This window comes from Canis aureus, chromosome 4 (assembly GCF_053574225.1).
Source record: "Canis aureus isolate CA01 chromosome 4, VMU_Caureus_v.1.0, whole genome shotgun sequence".
NCBI lineage: Eukaryota > Metazoa > Chordata > Mammalia > Carnivora > Canidae > Canis > Canis aureus.
The window spans coordinates 23,199,339-23,213,685 of NC_135614.1; the positions used below are offsets into that span (position 1 = coordinate 23,199,339).

Below are 14,347 nucleotides of genomic sequence, written 5' to 3' on the forward strand. Positions count from 1 at the left end.
AGTCAGAGGGAGAAGCAAGCTCCTTGCGGGGAGCCCACTGCAGGACTCGATCCTAGGACCCCAGCATCACGCCCTGACCAAAGGCAGATGCTCAACTGCTGAGCCACCCAGGCGTCCCTCATTCTTCTTTCTCACAAGCACCCATGGTACTGTGTTTGACAAATGTTTTCACATAATGTACACATCCTGACTTCAAAGGACTTTGGTATTTTTCTATAGATAAACGTCGTTCCTTCCTATCCATGGTATTATGTGGCCGATCGAGTTCTGTTTATTAGTTTGTCCCAGAACACTGCATTTTCACCCTCGCTCCCCATTTCTGTGTGTACACCTGGATGGTTGCGTGGAGCTTGCACAGGCTTCCCTGGTTGGGGTCCATGTGACTCAGCCACTCCTGTGGAGATGGGCCCTGAGGCTGCCTCCATCCCTGCACCGTCCCAGACAACGCTGCCCTGACCGTCCGTGGCCTCGTCCACGTCTAGACTTTGCTCCCGGCTCTAGACATCCTTTTCCATCAGCCCACATACACCCGCCTCGTGTGTTAAGAACTCTGCGTGGTATTTCCCGATTCTGGATGCTCCGGAGTTGATCTAGCCATCTAGCCATCTCTCCTTCTCCACAGACGTTTTGGTGGTTCTCGATCTTTCACCATTGCAAAGCGTTGACTAGCCTTGTGCAGTCGCCAATCTGTGCGTGTGTATACATGTAGGCGAAACTCCCGGAGGTGGAGCTGCTGAAGCAGAGTCTGTACATTTGTCATTTGGATAGACGTTGTTGGAAAGTGTGACAGTGCTCCTTTTGTGCCCCCCACTGAAGCTGTCTTCTAGCGCTACGGTTCTTGGAGGCTCAGAGAGGGTGAGTGACTGGGCTGGGATGACACAGCTAGTGAGTGCTGACACCGAGACCAGAGCCCAGGAGGCTGAGCCTGGGCTGGCGATCTTTGCAAGGCACTTGGCTGGCTCCTGTGTGTCCCGAGCTGCTTGGGGCCTGGGACCTTCCCTGTAAGTCTGAAGGCCTCGGTCTCTCCTGGAATGTGTCTGGTAAGCAAGAACCGCCCACTGGCCTGGTGAGGGATCAGCCCAGGAGCTTGTCACACGGAGGCCCTGGGAAGACGCGGTGTCCAGCCTCTGTAGCTCCCTTCGCCCCTGCCCTGCCCCCACCTTCCCTACAGCATCTTCATAAACGGCTCTGTCACAGTGAGGCATCCTTGGGAGTCCGAGTGGTGTTGCTTGGAGACAACTGGGCAACAGATCTGGGTTATTTAAAGGAGGGAGAGGGTGGGAGGGAAGGGGTGACAGCCTGTTTATTCAGGAGTGGACGATCTCCCTGCCCCAGGGTTTGGCAGACGCTGTCTCAAGCTCCCCCCACCTCCTACCTCATTATTCCCAGTGTCCAGGGCCTGGGATTCTGCGGGGAGACCCAGCAGAAGGCCACTGGGAGCGCCTCTCTGATAGTGGGGGCGGGGGATTCGCTGCAGGTCCTGGGGAGGCACTGGACAAGTGCTGGCTGGGGAAGGCAGAGGAGGGAGGACGTTAAGGCGAGGAACAGGCCTCGGAGGGGCTCTTCTGATGATGATGGTAGCCACAGCTACTACTATGTATTGAGTTTCCTCTCAGACAATGCATTTTTAAGAGCTTTAATTACCCAGTTGAGGTAAATGTGTCTATTCTCTCCCTCTTTTTTTTTTTTTTTAATTTATTCATGAGAGACAGTGAGGCAGAGACACAGGCAGAGGGAGAAGCAGGCTCCCTACAGGGAGCCTGATGCGGGCCTCGATCCTGCGACCGCACGTTCATGACCTGAGCCGAAGGCAGATGCCCAACTACTGAGCCACCCAGGCGCCCCGTGACTATTCTCAATTTATAGATATGGAAAAAGAGACTCAGAGGGGCTCAGAGCCTCACCTGAGGCCACACAGCTAACAAGTGGCAGAGACTGAATTAAAACTCAGGTCCATCTGATGCCCAAGCTGGAATGAAGCACTGCACGCGGCTAGAGTTGGCAGGGCCCTTGCAGCGCACCCACTTGCATCCTGAGCTGACCTGGAAGGTCGTGCTGGGTGCCCCCCATCCCCACTCCCTGCGCAGGAAACACCTGGCTGGGAAACTATCAGTTTCTTTGTTGGCCTCTCCCACAGGTCTGTGAGCACCTAGGGCAGGGTGAGGTCTTGTTTACCTCTGTGCCCTGAGCCCAGGGTCAGGTGTATTGTAGGTGCTTAGAGAACATTGTCACATGGAGCTGGGGTGCTTGAGCAGCTCTCCCTGAGACAGGGTCCTCATGGTCACCCTGATAGCCCTGCAGGGCCGAAAGGACCGTGTCCTCCCCTGGAGCTTTCTCTGCCCCAGCTGGATAGACCTGGGCCCTTCGGCATTTCCCTGGGGCTGGGTTTCAGATCTGCACCCTCTGGCTGTCTTGCTGAGATCCGGCACCCATGTTCCTGGGCAGGTGTGGTCCGATCAGCCGGGAGCCCTTCAAAGCACAGGGTAGAGCTGTGAGGGCTGCTGGGTATGGGAGCACGGGGTATCTGGCTCTGCATGGTCTGGGACGCCCCACTAGAAGGAAGTTAACTCCTCAGTGCCCTAGCTTTTCGAGAGAGGACACGCAAACTGAGCTAGGGTGGATCGTGGTGAGGAGGGTTGGAATAGAGCAGTGGGGGCGGAATGGGGAGGGACGAGCCAGGCGGGTGTGCAGAGGGACAAGTCCATACATGCATAGGTCAGGGCAGCCCGGGTGGCTCAGCAGTTTAGCGCCGCCTTCGGCCCAGGGCCTGATCCTGGAGACCCGGGATCGAGTCTCACATCGGGCTCCCTGCATGGAGCCTGCTTCTCCCTCTGCCTGTGTCTCTCTTTCTCTCTCTCTCTCTGTCTCTCATGAATGGATAAATAAAATCTTAAGAAAAAAATACATGCTTAGGTCCTGGGCTTGTGCTGCGGCTGGCACTGTCCCCTCATCCTCCTCTGAATCCCACTGCACTGCCTTGTGCAGCTCATCACGGCCTCCCTTCAAATCGGGCCTTGGTATCCATCTAAACACGGTGGTGATAAAGGCTGCTCTGTGCCAGGGTGGTGCCGCGGGGCAGTGCATTCATCACCCTGTTTAATGGTGACACTCACCTGCTCAGGTGTCAGTCATCCTTTTATAGATGCGTGCCCGGAGGCTCAGAGGCCTCCATCATTTCTCAAGTAGCCCTGTAGTACGCTCTTCCTTACTATTCTCTTGTGTTACTTACTTCATAGCATGAGTCCCTCCAGAATGATCTCACTTCTGGTGGTCCCAATGTTAAACCTATTTCTTACCTGGAGTCTCGGTCAAAAAAGTTGGAACCAGGTGTGTGAATTTCAGTCACAGGAGATGTCATCCCTGAACCCAGACCCAAAAGAGGGTACAACCAATAACATTAATGATCCTGCTGATGACTATGATGCCAATTGTTGAACATGTATCCTGTGCCTGGTAGGAGTGCTCAGGTCCAGGGCCCTGTGCAGAGGTGAGGGGGAAAGAGTCCACAGAGACAGAGATCCTGTCAGCAGGGAAGACTGCTTGGAGGAGGTAAAATGTGAATGCAGCCTTTGAAGAACACCTCTGCCCTGGCAGGTTCAGGGCTGGGTCAGAGTGCAAGCTCGGGTGGCAATAATAGTAACGCTAGCCATAGGTGCCATCAGTGAGCTCCAGCTGAGTGCCAGGCACCCCTTCAATCCTCCAGACATTCCTGGGAGGCAGGAACCACTCACATCATTTTACAAATGAAGAAAAGGAAACTCGAAAAATGTGGGGACTTTTAGGGTAGGGATCTCATGGTGGTAACATTAGGGAGGCTAGATCCAGAGCTCTGCTCAGAGTCCATGTCTGTAAGCCCCAGGCCGTACACGGAAGGGGCTTGGACCGAAGAGGGGTGCTGAGTCCTGGAAATGGGGCAGCGGGCCTGGAGAGCCAGACAGGCACAGCAGGACCCCAGGCGGCCAGGGCAGGTGGGAATTGGTCTGTGTTGGGACTCAGACAGCAGGTGTGTGATAGGGAGGCTCAGGGGCCATCTGGCTCAAGGGGAAGACCGCAGGCTCTGAGACACCCCCCCACCCTGGTGGGCCCACCAGAGCAATGCCATGGGGAGCGAGGCTGGGTCGGCTCCCTGTCCTGACTCCGTCCCTTCCTCCAGCCCAACCTCCTGCGGCCTGTGGTGGGCTTAGCGGGGAGCAAGGAGCCGAGAAGCACAGGAGGGCCTGTTTCTCATCTTCCGCCAAGTCTCATCTTTGCTGTTTGAACTCAGCTCCTCTGCCTTCCGGCGAGGCATTTGTGTGCCTGTCAGGAAATAATTCTTGGCTTGAGTGTTCCCATGAGGCAACTGGGGTTCCCACAGTTTGTGTTTCTGTGCGGGGACTGAACATGAGAGTTCTCTTCCAAGAGCACCAGCACCTTGCCTGCTTGGGCCAAGGGGGCTGTGGAGGCCACTGGCAATTCTGGAATTGTGAGTAGTGGGGCTATTGGCTACTCTCTGTAACTCTGGGCTGCAGTAGGTTGGTTTGTTGCACACACACAGGCTCACTTGTATGTCCACACTCGTGCCCATTGGACATTTGTGCACACATGCATACCCCTTATTCACGTCTCTGCAAACATGAGCTCATACATGAGCAACACAAGCATGTATGTATACACACAGAAGTGCCCACCCATGGGGCCCTGGCATTCTTTTTTTTTTTTTTTTCCTGGCATTCTTTAGATGATAGGGTGATGTCTTGGGTGCTTATGCTAGGGTGATGTCTTGGGTGCTTATGCATGTAGAATGTGGGGTGGTGGTAGAACTAGCTGGTGGGGGTGCCGGCAGAGTGGGCATAGGTCCTGAGCCCTCTAGTGTTTGAAATCCTATTCTGGGACCATTGATCCTCTCCCAGGGACCTTTGGGCTTCTGCTCCAAGCTTCCAGATGTCTCAGAAGCTTCTGGGGGCAATTTAGGCTCAAAGTATTGGCGTAGGGATTCTTGCCTCTTGCTTCAGGCAGGGGAGGGAGCAGAGTGCCTTCCCTTGGGCATACCTAGGAGTTGCTCTGTGTCCCTTCCTTGCTCTCTTCCTCCCAGGTCCAGGGTGGGGCCCATCTGGTCCTGGGCCTTTCTTGTGGTTGGGAGGACCCTCAGCCCCATGACCCGTGGGGACTTGGTGGAACCTCAGGAGCTGGGGGTGGGCTGGTGAGGCTGAGCACTGTGGTCTGGATGGAGTCTGGGATGTGACCCTGAAATAGCTTCAGGCCTCCGGTCCTTTACCTCTGGGTCTACCCGCTGAGCCTTGAGGCTGTCTGTTGGAGCTAGAAGGGCTGTGATTGCTGGCTGTCCTGGGGACACCTCTGCCCTGGGCTTTTCTGCTTGATTCAACAAGAATAGTAGGTGCACACCTACTGTGTCCATGGTGAAAACAAATGAGTGAGTTTGGCACTGCGCTGGAGACCAAAAGACAGGTCAGAGTCAGAAATTTGTCTTCCAGGGGCTCAGTCTAGAGAAACAGACGGATGCAGACGCAGCCCCCAGCATCTGCTGGAGAGTGAGGGAGAGGGAGCAGCATGTATGCACATGTGTGTATTTGTATGCACATGCATGCATGTATGTGTGCATGCACCCGTGTGTGCGTGCTCATGCTCGTGCAGGGTATACCCTTACTTTAGTCCTGCCTCAAGGGGGCATTGTCCAGGAATGCAGCATCCTCAGGATGGCAGGCAGGGATATCGTGGGGAATCTGGCAGGGGGTGGGGTGAGTTATGTGGTTGTGGCAAGAGGAGAAAGGAGGGGAACGGTGCCCAAGGATGGAGCCTACCATGTGCAGCATGCTACCCCAGGCATTAGGCACCCCAGCTCTGGGCTTCTCAGCACCCCCTGGAAGGAAGCCAGGCGGGCTTATGGATGAAGAACCTGGAGATCAGAGAGCTTGTATCACGCATCCCATTCCACACAGCCTGTAGACTGTGGGCCTGTTTGAGCCTAGCTCTGCCCGATTCTGAAGGCTGTCGGGTGTGCTTCTCTGGCGGCTCCTGGCACATCTTGGGTGGGCAGAGGCCGGCCTGCAGCTGAGGGCAGGCCTTCCGGGGGCCTCAGTTTCCTCATCCACTAAAATAGGGTCAGTGACAGTAGTTAGTTCACAAAATCATTCCAGGTGAATGAAGCACTTGAAACGTGGGTGCTGGAGACCTGGTAAGAGAACCCCCGGAGTACAACAGTTCCTTTTGTCTTCATTTATTCCCAGGGCTAAGGGGGGGGGGGGTAATGCGGGAGCTGGGTACCCCCTCCCAGCCCAGCGCCCTCGGCCTGATGTTGGAAGGAGGTGAGGCCACCGTGCTGGGGAGAGCCGGCTCCACCGAGGCCCCCTCCGGCCCGCGTGGGGGCGAGACAGGTAGTGACAGGTGAGGAAGAAGGATTTCCGAGCGCGGAGAGAGGGAGGAAGTGACTCACTAACCACAACAAAGCCGGGCTCGGGAGAGGAGGCGGCGGCGAGAGTGAGCGCACGTGGGTGCGGGGGCGGGGGCGGGGGCGGGGGCGGCCACGGGCCCGCGTGGGCCGCTGGGCGCCGAAGGGGCGGGGTCGCGAGTGTCACCGCGGGCGGGCAGGGGGACGGGGGCCGAGGGTCCCCTCGCTCTCCCAAGTTTCTGCCGCGCTCTTTGCTTTAAGCCTCGGGCCGAGGGGCGTCCAGGGCTGGGCAGGGCAGTCCGCCCTGTGCCCGTCGGAGTGGTCGCGGCCCGGAGAGCGCCGTCGCCCAGGCTCAGGGTGCACAGCACAGGGCGGCACTTCTCGGGCTCCCCGATGCTCGTCTCGCCCCGCCGAGGCCGGCCCGGCTTCAGGAAGCGGAGCGCGCGAGGGAGCCGCGGCCGCCGAGCTCCCGGGGAGCGGGCGCCCGGGGGGGGGGGGGGGGGGGCGAGGCGCGCTTGCTTCCCTCTGCAGCCCGGGAGGCTGGGTGCAGGGTTTGGGCATCTTCCAGAACAAGCCGAACTAATGACAAGGGAAGAGGAACTGGCTTCACAGGCAGGCTCCCCCGCCCCAAACTTTTCCTCCCCGCGGAGGGTGGGCGGGCGGAGGGAGGAAGCGGGGCGGAGAGGGTGGGGCCAGCCGTGCGCTCCCCGCCCCGCGGCCGCGGCCCCGGGAGGCCGATCCGGACGCGGCCGGGTGAGTGTGTCTTTAAATCCGCGCCCCCCGCCCCCTCGGCGGCTGGGCGGGGTGGGGGGCTCCGGCGGGCCGGGGGCGGGCGCGGGGATTGGCGGCCCTGCAGGGTCCGCCCCTCGGCGTGGGGGGCTCGGGCGCGGCGCGGCGCGCGGCCGCGGGGGTCGGGGCGCGCATCTCCCGCCCGGCGCGCGGGCTGCGGTTCTCCCGGCCTCGCCCGGCTGCGCCCGGCCTGCCCGGCCCCGGAGCCGCCTGTGCCCACGGATGGGCTGGGGAAGCGGGGAGGAGCGAGCCCGAGCCCGAGCCCGAGCCCGAGCCCGCGCGGGGCGCGCCCAGCCGCCGCCCGACTTGGCGCCCGCAGTCCGGGCGCAGCGCGCCAGCCGCAGGAGCGCGGATGCCCCCCGGAGCCGCGGGCTGGCAGGTACCCACGCGGCCGGACCGGGGCTGGCGACGGGAGGGCAGGCCCGGAGTCCCCGGGGCACCCCTGGCCTTGCGCGGGGCTGCTCGGACCACCCACGCGCGGCCCCGGGAGCGCACGCCTCCTGGGCTCCCCTCCACACCCGCCCGGGATTAGCGCCCGAGGGAGAAGCGGGACCTGGATAAAGCGCGGGCGGTTCTGGAGCCGTTCGCCGGTCCCGGGCTGGGTCCTGCCCCAAGGTGCCCCTCGCACTGGGGTGAACGTGGGCGGGCAGCACTTGCACCCTTGGGGCCAGGCCGGGGGCACTGCCCTGAGCCAGGTTCCCCGCGCCCGTTGGAGGGGGGAGCCGGCTCGTGATCCACACGTGGGGGGTCTCCGGGCGCATCTTTAAAGGACTTGAGGCCCATGGAACGGCTTCGAGTTACGAGGGCCCAGTGGGCTCCAGCTTTGATTCTGAGCTCCTCTGGCCCTGTCCCTCTGCAGACCTGGGTCTCCCAGGAGGATCCCTTTTCATCACCAGAGGTTTCTCCTGAAGAGCCAGGGACTTGTCAGAAAGCAGAGTGGGGTGTGGGAGGCCGGCTGCACCTGCCACTGTAGTGGCCAGGACGGTCGGAACCTGTTCTTATCCCTTGGGGACTGAGAAATGGAAGAAAGCTTCATGGCTTCAGGAAACTTCTGGGATTCTTGACTCTTCCAACCAAAGGTCTAGGCACCAACTCCTTGGCTTCTGCGCAGAGCAGCTGGACCCAGTGACGGAGCACCTCTTAAGTGCCTGGCCCTGGCCTCTGCTGGGGAGGGTGGGAGTGTGGGAGGACTCCCAGCGTGCGGTCCTCAGGTGGCTCAGGCCTGTGGAGAGTGCAAGACTCACATACAGAAAGTTTGCTGATACAGGCGTTCCATACCAGGCGCAGACTGATAATAGTGGAAGTGCCAAGAGGCTACATGTGATTAATTGCTAAATGAGTGATGTAGGCTGCCATCAATGGGGGGGGGGGCGGTGGGGCAGGGGTCCTGGGATCCCTTCCCAGGCGATCATATGTATGTTTAAATCTATACCATACCCATCCCTCCCTGTTACCCTGCTGGTAGTGAGGACCTCTCCACCTCCGTGGACAGGGAGCAGCAGGAGGGATTCTCTTGCGTGTTTGTGCCCCCATCCCAGTGTATGTGTCCCCAGCCCTACTCTCAGCCCCCCCCCCCCCCCCCGGGTAGATTTCTATAGAAACCCATTTGGTTTTTGGAGTCAGGCCGAGCTCGGGACTCTCCCAGCTTCCCTGGGGCCTCTGAGGTTTAAGGTCTGGGTCCAACCCTATAGGAGGTTCAGAGGCCAGCAGGGAGGAAGTCCTCACTTCATTTCTGAAGAGCCTCTATTGCCCAGGGCTGGGGATGAGGCTGGAAGGCTGGAGGCCCTGAGCCAGAGTTTCCTGTGAGCACAGACTGGCGGGCGCTCTCCCCTTTGCTGGCCATCAGGTATTGATGTGGGTATTGATGGAATTGGGGGTGCCAAAGGACTGGGCTGGCTTGATGTGGGTGGTCCCGGGCCAGCACTGACCTCACTCTGAAGTTCTGCTGTGTCTGGGACTCTGCTCCCTCCCCCATCGTCCCTGGCAGGTTTCTGCTTTTCTGGAACACTTGGTGGAGGTGGCATTGTGCTTGAGCTCATGGCCTTGGGCACTGTTCTGGGAGAGGGGGCTGCCGAGCTCGCCCCGCGGCCCATGGCTGGCATTGTGAGCACTTGTGTGAATATACCACCCGCCTCCAAAGAGTCGGCACATGCAGAGGCACCCGGGCACAGGTGGGGGATACTGGTGCGCATGCTGGGGTTTACGGCTGTGTGGGCAGAGGCAGAGGGGAACTGGATGCAGACAAGAATGAAGACAGATGCAGGAAGGCAGCAGAGGTGGACCAGGCAGCCCAAGGGTACAGATGTGTGTGGGGCAGACCATGTGGACACCTAAGCGTGGACCACAAATGGGCCACAGACATGAGATGGATTACACCTTGGTGGGGACTTGAGCTTCCCCACAAGAGGCATATGTGTCGTGGGCAGGCATAGGGATGATGGGCATGGATGTGACCTGACATCCACAGACTCGGGGCCTGGAGTCACATGGAAGGAGCTCAAGTACCTGGAGCCAGATGTGGAGTTGGCCGTGGGCTCCTGGGGGAAGTGGACACATATATGTCAGGCCAGGACATGGTCAGGTGGGTTCCAAAGTATAGCCTGCAGTGTGCACTGCTCAGTTGCCCTTGTGACTCCGTGTGGCAGCGGAAAGTTGTCCCATTTTGGGTGGTGGTGGTAGTACAGGTGATCTGTGGTGTGGCTTTGTTTCTAGGCCCCCACTGGGGTTTGAAGACCCCACAGGGCTTGCTCTTCTCTGTTTTACTCTGAGAGTCATTTGACCTCCCTACTTCCTAAGTTACATGGCTGGGTGCATGCCCTCAGCACCAGGAGGGGCTCCTTGAACCTTAAAGTCTCATCTATCCTAGGTTTCCAGAAGTTTCCTGAAGTGAGGCTGTATGGCCTGTGTAGGGAAGGAACCTGGCCGGGGACTCTCCTTCGGAGCCCAAGCCTGAGGCTTTCCAGTGGGGAAGGGATCATTTCTCTACACTCAATGTGGGGCTTGAACTCCTGACCCTGAGATCAAGAGTCACAGGCTGAGCCAGCCAGGTGCCCCAGGAAGGGACCCTTCTTAGGGAAGAGAAAAGTCAGACCTGTGGCAGCAGGGGGGCCGCGGGGGGTGTCTTTGTTGAGACTGTTGCTCTCAGGTATGGACTGCCCCTCTCTGAAACCCTGGGCTTGGACAGGGAAGGGCCCCCCCCGCCCCCCACCTTCTGGCTGTGGTCACTTCTGTTCTGTCCAGCCTGGAGATTAGAGCCAACCCAGAGTCTAGACACAGCCTGACACTAACTCACTGCGTGACCCTGGGCAGGTTTCTTAATGTCCAAATTGATTTACCTTTAGCATGAAACTCCTCATCTTTAAAATGGGGCCAGTAAGTCCCTAGTCCTTGAGGGTGTTTTGAGGACTAAATGGGAGAAAAGAAGAAGAAGGCGTACGGCGCAGGGTATGGCACAGAGTGAGTGCGGCCAGTGGATCTTTGATTACGAGCCTTCCCCTGTGGCCAGGACCCCCCCAGAGCCTTCCCCTGTTCCAGCGGCCAGCTGCCTGGCCTTGGGAAGGCTGGGCAAGTAGACACCTCTCGTTTGAAAGCTGGAGGGCTTTGTCCTCACCCCTCGCCCACCAGCCACTCCACTCCTTAGTCCTGCGGGACTCCACATGCAGGGTCAGGAAGTGGCAGGCAGGGCGTTGGGAAGCTTAGGCCTGCTGCCTGCCAGGCCTCTGGGAGGGGAGCCAGTGGTTTGCTAAGAATAGCCCCGAATCATGGCTCTGCCTCCCAGCAGGCAGCCGTGTGCCTCCCTGGTGTGGGCCAAGGTGCTTGCGGGGCCTTTAACGTTTCTTACGACTGGGACTCAGCACAGGGATGGGCCTGGGAGCAGCGGGCTCGCTCTGGGAAGAGGCTCTGCGGCTCTTCTTGGGTCGTTGGCTGGGGCCTGGAGAGAGAGAAGGCCTGGGAGGCACTGGTCATTAAAATCTCTGAGTTCTCTTCCACTCAGAGCTTGTCGGCTGCTCCCTGACCATCTTCCTCCCCACCAGGGGGTCTGTAGTGGCTAAGAACACTGGTTCTGGAACCATACCACTAGAGTCTGAATTCCGGGTCCTGGTCTCATTAGCTGTGTGTACCCTCTCTGTGCCTGATTCCTGGTGTAACAGGGTTAATGACCGTAACTCCCTTATAGGGACGTTGCAACGATGAAAGGAGGTGGTGCGTGGAGAGCCCTTGGGGTAGCATGAGGCTCATAGTAAGTGCTCACTAAACACCGAGTGCTGCTGTTATTTCCACGATTGCTACTTTCTCCAAGAGGGAGAGATGTGTGAGGCCTGGGTGCTTGCACAGTGCCTCATGGCTGGAAAGCCCTGGCATGCCTCCCGACTGGGGCTCCTGGCTCTGGGTTCAGTAAGAGGTGCGGGGGACCAAAGGTGAGTGAGAATGAGTCCCTGCTGGGTGATGGGGACACATACATACATTGTACCACACCCGACTGGCACCTTCCCAGGGCCTGTGCTAGCTGTGATCGCAGCTGGAGGGAGGGGATGGCCTGCCTGGGGGTGGGGCGATGCTTCAGGTGGGCTTTAAGGATGGACCAGAGTTTGCAAGGGTGAGGAAAGCCTCCCCAAGCAGAAAGAGAGGCCTATGCAGATGTGTGACAGATTGGTCCATGCCCCTAGAGAGGGGACCCACACTTAGCCCCTCGCCCTGTCAAGAAAACCCTTGTCCCTCCCACTCTGGGCTTGAGGCAGCCCTGGTTTCCCTGTTAGGACACAAGCTGGAGGCCCACCAGAATTCTGAGCCTCTTACTTCCCTTTTAGGAATCCCATTTGCTGTACCCTCATTCTCCAGAGACCCTCCTGCCTCTTGGAAGTGCCTGCCAGCCCTCTCCAGGGGCCCTTGTTCTTGAGCTGGGGCTCCAGACTGCTCCTGCCCCAGGAACATGCCTGTTTTTTGCTCCTAGTTAAGAAACCCATGGGTGAATAGGTCTCCCATCTTGGGAATGAACTGAAGCCTTTGAAAACTCCTTAGCTTTTCCTAAGGAGTGAATGTCTAATGGTGGAATTCTGGGACCTTGGGAAGCATTTATATATGTATATGAGTTATATACATATATATATTATTTATATAATTTTATATAAATATAAATATAAATAATATATATTTATTTATATAAATATAAATAATATTATATATATGTAACTGATGTGTGGACTGGCTTTAGCTCCGAGGGGTGTCCCTTCTTGGCTGGGGTACTCCAATGAGAGAGGCATGGGGCCTCTGGGGTTACCTACATGTCTGAGGCAGGCAGCAGGGAGCATCTGGGAACTGGGTGTGTCATGCTGACCCTGTGGGCTCCCAGAGAGCTAGGGCTTTTGGAAACTCCAGGGAGGGTGTGGTGCTCGGAGGGCTGTGGGTCTGCTGCTGGGCCTCCCGCCCTCGCCCCTGAGGAGCAGCCCCACTGCTAAGAGCCTGCGCTGGCCCCATGCAGGAGGAGAGAGGTGGGTGCCCCTGGCTGACCTTGGCCTTGCCAGCCTCTGCTGCCTGCCGAGCCCCAGTCACTGCCTGTCTGCAGGCTGTGTGGCCTCTGTCCAGGCCTTCTCCAGAGCGCAGGACAGGGACTCTTGGATGTTTTGAAGATTGTTGGATGTTTAGAAAGCACAGAGGGGAGTTTCCTCATCTTTTCTTTTCCTTTTCCTTTTCCGGGAACTGTGGATTCCATTGAAGAAGTTAACCCTTTCCTGCTGGTCACAAAGTGACTGCCAGGGGTGCCTGGGTGGCTCAGTCAGTTGAGCATCTGGCTTCAGCGCAGGTCATGATCCTGGGGTCCTATGATCGAGCCCCATGTCGGGCTCCCTGCTCGTTGGGGAGTCTGCTTCTCCCTCTTCCTCTGCCCCTCTCCTTGCTCCTTCTCTGTCACTCACTCTCTGTCTCTCAAATAAATAAAATCTTAAAAACAACAGCAACAACAAAAAACTTCCAAAGTGACTGCCAGACATGTCCCCTTTGACTGCTGCCCTGTGGTTACTGAGTCCTGCCTCCTGGGGTCCCTGACGTGGGTGCTGACCTCTTAACTCTCGGGGACAGCCCTCCGTCAGGGCCCTGCCATCCAGGGCCTGGAAGACCTCATCCAGGCTGGATCTGATGACCGCCCCCTCCCCACCTGCATCCTGGCCTAGCGGTTCAGCCTCGATGTGAGCACCTGCTTGGCAGCCCTGCCCTTGCATGGAATCTCATGGGCTTTGGAGGTCTCCTGCAGGGGCCGCTCTGCTGGCTCACCCCAAGGCCTGTTGGGAAGCTCTGGTTTCCAGATGTTCCAGGGAGAAGGGCCCTCCCTGGAGATGGCCCTCCCACCCCCCGAGGTACAGAGCCCTTGAGGGAGGTGCAGTGCAGGTCTCTCTTCTCCCAGGCCCTGAGTTGGGCCTGAGGTGGATAAGCCCTGGACTGGCATTTCACCGCTGCCTTGGAGCCCAATTTCCTCATCTGCAAAATGGGCATAATAATGTTTTACCTTCCCTACCTTAAAAGAATTTTTTTTGGGGGGACACCTGGGTGACTCAGTGGTCGAGCATCTGCCTTTTGACCCAGGGCCTGATCCTGGAGTCCCAAGATCGAGTCCCACATCGGGCTTCCTGCATGGAGCCTGCTTCTCTCTCTGCTTGTGTCTCTGCTTCTCTTTCTGTCTCTCTCATGAATAAATAAATAAGATCTTAAAAAAAATTTTTTTAGGTGACATTGACTTGATATAAAATTAATCATTTTCAATTGTACATTTCAGTGGACTGTGCATTTACATGTCATTCAACCACTGCCTCTGCCAAGGTCTAAAACATACTCATCACGGCAAAGGAAAGCCCGGACCCACTGAGGAGCTAATTTCCATTCCAACCTCTTGCCTTACCTTAAAACATTTTTTAAAAATTTTTATTTATTTCTGATAGTCACACACAGAGAGAGAGAGAGAGAGAGAGAGAGAGGCAGAGACACAGGCAGAGAGAGAAGCAGGCTCCATGCACCGGGAGCCCGACGCGGGACTCGATCCCGGGTCTCCAGGATCGCGCCCTGGGCCAAAGGCAGGCGCCAAACCGCTGCGCCACCCAGGGATCCCCACCTTAAAACATTTTTAAAAAAGATTTTATTTATTTATTGGAGAGAAAGAGAGAGAGAGAGAGCAAGCAAGAGCAC

General features: G+C 57.7%; 1 protein-coding gene across 4 annotated transcripts in view; it reads left to right on the forward strand.

Annotated features, from left to right (window-relative positions):
• The window catches only part of PALD1 (phosphatase domain containing paladin 1), a 93,295-nt gene that overhangs the window by 10,188 nt on the left and 68,760 nt on the right, over positions 1–14,347 (forward strand). The window contains exon 1 of one of the 4 annotated variants that reach the window (XM_077894851.1): positions 6,453–6,474. The exons of 1 other annotated variant lie outside the window; for it this stretch is intronic. The gene's annotated coding sequence lies outside the window, so the exon portion shown is untranslated. Of the gene's footprint in view, positions 1–6,452; positions 6,475–7,017; positions 7,139–7,422; positions 7,554–14,347 lie in introns of those variants that run through there. 2 more of the 4 variants (XM_077894847.1, XM_077894848.1) reach the window with 2 other exon arrangements.